The sequence below is a fragment of the Condylura cristata genome, unplaced genomic scaffold, assembly GCF_000260355.1.
Source record: "Condylura cristata isolate star-nosed mole 26May11 unplaced genomic scaffold, ConCri1.0 scaffold00008, whole genome shotgun sequence".
NCBI classification, from domain to species: domain Eukaryota; kingdom Metazoa; phylum Chordata; class Mammalia; order Eulipotyphla; family Talpidae; genus Condylura; species Condylura cristata.
Window position 1 is genome coordinate 18648692 of NW_004567109.1, and position 6955 is coordinate 18655646.

Genomic DNA, 6955 nt, shown 5'->3' on the forward strand with positions numbered 1-6955 from the left:
CCCCCCAACATTCCTCCTCCTTCTGATCCCACTCTGTCCCCCTCCTCTGTAGGATCTCTCTGGTTTGTAATTGTTTGTTTTTGTATTGTAATAACAATATAACCCCCCGCTCTTACTTGGTTCTCTTAAATTCCTCCTATAAGTGGACCATTCAATATTTTTCTTTTTCCTTCTGACTTATTTCACTGAGCATAATCCCTTCCAGCTCCATCCATGTTGCTGTGAATGGCATGAGTTTATCTTTTTGATTGCTGAGTAGTATTCCATTGAATATACATATAGACCACATCTTCTTGATCCAGTCATCTAGTTTTGGGCATTTGGGTTGTTTCCAGGATTTTCCTATTGTAAGCAGTGTTGCGATAAACATAGGGGTGCATGTATCTTTTTGAATTAATGTTTTTGTGTCCTTTAGGTAGATCCCTAGGAGTAGAAATGCTGGGTCATATGGTAGCTCCGTTTTTAGTAGTCTGAGGAATCTCTACAGCTTTCCATAGTGGTTATACCAATTTGCATTCCCGCCAGCAATGTAGGAGAGTTCCTTTTTCATCACATCCTCACCAACACTTGTTGTTAGTTTTTTTGATATGTGCCTCACTGGTGTGTGGTTTCCCTTTTTATTCTAACTACTACCATCCTAATTGAGACTTTCCTTCTCTCCTTTGATCATAAAGTCATCTTACTGGTTTTTGTGTCATGTGATCCTTAGCTAACAGATTCAGAGTGCAGTTATGATCCTGTCATTTACCTGCTGAGAAGGCTTTTCAGTTTACTAGCAGAATAAAGATTTCACTGGTGTTTAAAGCTCCCCATGATTTTGATGTCGTTTTTGGATTTCAGTGTGTTTGGAGTGTGGGGTCCTTGGGTTCCCTGTAGCAAAGTTTTCACCAGAGTTCCCCTTTCAGCTGCTCGGTGAGTTGCCAGGCAGGTTTCTCCACAAGACAGAATTATTAATTATATTTAAAGAACAGGTTTATTAGAAAAGGGACAGAAAAGTAAAGGACACTTGTGTAGTTACAAGTGGGCAGAAAGAGCTGCCCCAAAAGGGGCAGGTTTGCTGAGAGAGGCCTGCATGGTTGCAGGTGGGTGGCCTTGAGGAGAGTGGTCTCTGCTGAGAGAGACCAGTAAAGAGAAGCCTTGGCAGGTAAAGGTACAGGTAGGCAGGTGGCTGCTGCTCTGCAGAGGGAGAGAGCTGGCGGAAAGAAGCATCTGCATAGTCACAGGTAGGCAGGACGGCTGCCCTTGCTAGGGTAGAGACCCTTACAAGGAGTGCGCCGGGTTCGTTGTAGATTTTGAAAGGGGCAGGAGATTCCACAATTGGGTCAATCTCCTTATCTTTACCTTTGGGTCTGTGCTATAGACAGTGCCTACAGCATCTGATACTTGCTTGGGCCTTGTGCTTTGTAATCTGAGCATTGGCACCTAAGGATCTTGGTTCCTATAGCTGGGTCAATGGCCATGCCAAACCCTCTACCCTCAATTCCCTGTGTGAGTCAGTCTTGTGATGCCTCCTTTGGGTTTTCTATTCCTTCCTCCATCAGTTTGATTCCAGCCTATCTTCCAGTTAGATCTCCTTCAGGTTCTCTACCCAAACTCTCCAATCAGTGTTTCTTAAAGTATGGTGTGGGAACCAGTTGCCTCCTGTTATGTGGAATGATTGTTAAAGCAATCCCAGGCCTGGGAATCAGAGGTGGACTGGGGAATCTATATATATAATAATGCACCTTATAACCTGAGACCACCTGTGCACCCTCCTGTCAGGCTCAGCCATCAGCAACCCTCGATGAGTCCTACGCTCATGCTTATCTTTGCATGTTAAATCTAGTATGTCTTTCAAAGCCTGGCACAATTGCTATACCCTTCTGAAGTCTTCACTGGTGAACCCGCTGGAGGGTTAGTCTCTCCTCTGGCCAGGCCTATAGTGTATTTCTCACTACATGCTTGTTGTTGCATGCAGATTCACCATAGTTATTTGCATAAATTTTACTTCTCTTACTAGTGTCCTGAGTGTTGGGACAGGGAGAGACCTTAGAGACCCAAATGCTTCCCATTCCAAACCACAGTCTCATGAAAAACACTAGTGCTTTGAGTGTGGTGAGAAAGGGCTAGGGACCTGAATGAGATTGTGATAGTGGAATGGAAAGAGAAGAGGAATGTTAAAGATCCTGAGAAGAGCTAATAGGAATTTTTGGAGGCTTATCTGGAGTGTAGGTGGAAGGAGGAGGAATCAATGGTTTAAATGGAGATGGTGGCCCACTGATAAGTGGGTTGAGGGTGGGGGTGGTATCATGCCTCTCATATTTTGCTAATCATTCTTTGAATTCCTTTCCCTGAGTTTGGTAAGTTTGGTAAAATCTAACATTCCATGATTTTCAGCAGAAGATGGGATTCTGTTTTCTGCTAGTGATGATTTAAAGGCCAGGTAATGTCTCTGGTCTCTTGCAGCTAAGCAGGGGCTGGTGAATTAAATTCAGGTATTATCGGACTTTAATTCTGGAGTGACACAAGCCAGCTGTCTGGGCTCTGGCTCAGCGTCTGTCACCTGCTTCACTTGGTGCCCTGATGCCAGGGGCTGTGCTGGCCTGTCCTGGGCTGCCTGTGCTTCCTCGGTTCCTGGCAGTTTTCTCATGACATGGTTCTCAGTCTCCCTGACAAGTCTGTGCTTTGCCAAATAAAATGCCCATTTAGAAATTCTTTCTCTACTAAATCACCCAGAATTGGTTTCATTTTCTTGCAACCAACATCCCAGACTAGTCCAGAGCCTCTTAATTGAGTTCATTTCAGGAGCCTTGACTTTCTCTGTTCTCTTTACGTGAAGTCTGTTCTGGCTCTGTTTCCAGCTGTCAGAGGATTCTGAGAGTTAGGGTGATTCCCAGGTCACCTGCTCTCACCACCCCGTGCCCAAGTCACCTTTATAGTACCCCACATGTGCTCCCCTAACCACTGCCCAGCCAACCCCAGTGGCCAACAGTTTACTTCTTTCCCAGGTAATTGGCTCCATTACTAGGAAACTTGGGGTAACTTCCACCCGCTGCTGCGAAGTCTTTTCTGAGTATTATACTTAATTTTAAAAGTTTCTTCACGTGTTTTGAAAGTGAAACAAATCCATTATATAAATTAAAATGGCATTGGTGTTAGGCATTAAGTGTGAAGTGATGTGGAACATTTCAGAGAAAACCTAACTACCATCCAGTTGAGGGGACCAGGGAGTCCTCATGGGCAGAAGGAATAGCTTCTGGAAAAAGTGGCGTAAAGCAACTTGAGGAGGAATACAAACTAAACTGGCAGGGCACATAAATCTACCATTGGTCTCAGTGGGTGAAGTAAGGGGAGGGGGAGGGTGAGAAATGGCATGCGTGATAGATGAGGTGAGGGATAGGGGATGGGGGAGCCAGGGATGAAATAAAGATCATCTATCTGGCAGTTGACCCAGCCATTTTGTTTTTATTTTATATTAGTTTATTTATTTATTTTATTTATTAAAAAAAAGATTTATTTATGCATACAGTGCTGCGGTACAAGCCAGAGGTACAGGGGTGGTGAGAGGATTCACCAGAATAGAGTGGGGGGTAGAATAGGCTGACTGATGAAGTACACTGCTGAGGGGAGCAGCGGGCGGGTCAGGAGAGGTCTGCCGCGCCGTGTGGGTCAGCTCCAGGGCGGGGATCGAACTCATGCGGAAGTAACTTTAGCTTCTTAGTGCTGTGCTTTAACCCGCTGCGCCACCAAGAAGGGCCCTATATTAGTTTATTTTTACATTATTTTGTGCCTTTTTCCATCTCAGTTGTAATCCCTGTGGACTTCCCATGATCAAATTACCTGTGTGCCATCACTATAGTCCAGTGTACTTCCCCCCAACCCCCACATTTTTTAATCCCATTTCCCATTCCACCCCCGTAAAATGTCTCTGGTATATTGTTGTTCATTATTATTATTCCTCCCACCCCCAGTCCTTTATGCTCCTGCTATGAGTGAAACCATCCGGTATTTTTCTTTTTCTTTCTAGCCTATTTCACTAAGCACAATCCCTTCCAGCTCCATCCATGCTACTGCAAAAGGCATGAGTTTATCTTTTTGGTTGCTGAGTAATATTCCATCGCGTATATGTACCACATCTTTTTAATCCAGTTAACTACTTTTGGGCATTTGGGTTATTCCATGTCTTTCCTATTGTAAATAGAGCAGCAATAAACATAGGGGTGCTGGTGTCTTTTTGAGTCAATGTTTTTGTGTCTTTTGGGTAGATACCTAGGAGTGGGATTGCTGGATCCTATGGAAGCTCCATGTTCAGCAGTTTGAGGAACCTCCAAACAGCTTTCCATAGTGGTTCTACTCTTTGGAGAAGTGTCTTTTTAGCTCTTCTGCCCATTTTTTGATGGGGTTATTTTTTTGTTTGTTTCATCATTTTTTTGTATATCTTTGTGATCAATCCTTTATCACTAGTTTTGTGTGAGAAAATTTTCTCCCTATCAGAAGGATATGTTTGTTTTTTGTAATGTCTCTGTTGCTGTACAGAAGCTCTTTAACTTGATGTAGCCCCAGCTGTTTATCCTGTCCTTCACTATCGTTGCATTGGGTGCTGTATCTTTAAAGATGTTACTGGAGCGGGTGTTGTGTAGTGTTTCATCCACCTTTGCTTCCAGGTATTTTATAATTTTGAGACCTGGCCATTTTGACAGACCTTTAAAAATGGTTACACCAACCACTCTGTAACATACAGGATAATAGTTAATCAGAAACCGCTCAGGGATGGCCCTCCAGGAGGTGCAATGGGTTAAAGCACAGCACAGTGAAGCTGTCTGCAGCCACTGCAGCACAAGTTTGATCCCCAGCCAGGGAGCTGACTGACCCACATGGCGTGGCAGACCTCTCCTGACCAGCCCCCTGCTCCCCTCAGCAGAATATTTCAGTCCATCTGCTTGTTGTGTTCCCCACTCTGTCTCTGGTGAATCCTCTCACCCCGCTCCTTATACCCCAGTTCTTGTATGCATTAGTAAATAAATCTTAAAAAAAAAAAAAGCTGTCGAGGGGGAGAAAGGAAGTATGGTCAGGTTAGAATAGTCTGACCTGTGCCACCAATGCCAGGGGTAGAAGAGTTTGAGAAGAAAAGGGTGAAGGGTGTTTAGCAAGCCAGGAGCCCTGAAAAGTCAAGGCGAAGAGGAAGGAGAAAGGCTGTGGAGTCCAGCAAAGTGGGGCCTGATCTGTAGTGGTGGAGAAAGAGGTTAAGGGTTGGGGAGGCGAGGGGGAAGCCTGGCAGGCTGGAGAGGAGCCTGGCAGCAGCCAGAGGAGAATTAGGATGGAGAGAAGCTGCCTCAGGAGGTGTGGGGGAAGCCTGAGTTCTTTGGATGAACACCTGACATGAAGGAAGGGGATAGGTGTGTAATAGGGTGGCCCCCAGGACAAGGGGCAACTGAGGAAAAGAGGCACAGATGAAAGACATATTGGGTAGAGAGGACTGGGACAGTAAACAAACCAAGCATTATTTTCTCCATGGTAACGGAAGTTTCGGCCTGCAGGATATCCAGAGACCTGAGTCAAATAACCTTGGCTGACGTCATGACTTCCCCATGGACACCTGAGCAAACACTGGCCCCAAGGTTTCAAAAGTTCTTCAAAGCTTTATAAAAAAGGAGAGAGTGACCCAAGCTCCCGGTGCACACCTGGGGTTTGGGAGTCCTGGCTTCTGCCCCCTGCCCCTCTGGGGCTGTGCTGCTCTGTGCGACCTCGAGGCCAGTGCAGTTTGGGGAATTAGCAGGAGGGCACCACTGGTGAGGAGCAAAGGGGCAGCAGAGAGTGTGTGGGGGGGTGGTAAAGTAATTGAATAATCCAAAGAGGTTCCCTGTGTGTGTGTGTGTGTGGGGGGGGGTGGTAAAGTAATTGGATAACCCAAAGAGGTTCCAGCAGTCTTTGGCTGTATTCAGCATTTCCACTGGAAAAGGGGTGAGCTATGATCTAGAATTTCCATGGAGTCAGGAAGCAGAAGGGGGCAGGGCAGCTGTGAAGGGACAGCCCTCCGCTCACTCCTGGTATGTGCTCCCTTTAATCTCCTGGCAGGTATTTGGCACCTGAAAAGGAGTTGTTTGGGGCATAACTTACAGGGGCTAAGAGGAATGAAAGGTGATGTAAGTTTTCAGATTTAATTTGGGTGTTTATGATTAGCTATTGGGTTAAATACATCTATTTTCTAAAACTTGCATCTTTCTGTGGTTGCTTGTGATTTGAGGTGGTCTCTACATTGAACCCAAAACTGGTTCTTTTCTTAGAGATGAGGGAATTGAGCCTTGGTGAGGCATGAATTTGGGGCAAGGGTGGGACCAGCTTGGTGTCCCAAGCTGCACCCCCCCTGAAGCTGGGCATTGTTGTATGATGTGTCTGTTACCTCAGGCCTGGCTTTAATGTCCGCAGGTGGCGCTGTTTATGCCCGTCTGTGTTCTAGCCTCCTCCCGACTTGTTTTTTTTGTCGGCTCTGAACCTCCATGCAAATAAACTTGCTTTTCTCAATATTTGTGCAAGTCTAGAAGCATGAAACTCACAGATTGCCTCATCACAAGGCTGCTTCACCAGAGATCTGTATCTTGTTTATTTACGGAGAGGATAGATAGGTTTGAAATCATCAGCCTCGCCTGGGCTAGGCAGAGGGAGGGAGGAGCCTGCTTCTTGGCAACTCGCGCCCACCTCCAAGGCCCTGGGAATGCTGAAGACGACAGTAGGGTTCGGGTTTGTAGCATGGGACAGAACCTCTGCTTTCATCTGTCACCCCATTGGCCCACCCTTGTTCAAGTAGCCAGCTTGCTTAAAAGAGATAAAAACAGGCAAGTTGTAAGCCTGTAACAGGCACCAACCAGCTGTTTTTTCTCTCCCCTCGCCTTTCTGGCTATTCCTCCCATAGGATTCCATGAACCTTGGCCTCTGGAGGTTGGCTGCCTATTACTCAGCTCCAGGTGAGCATGTGGTG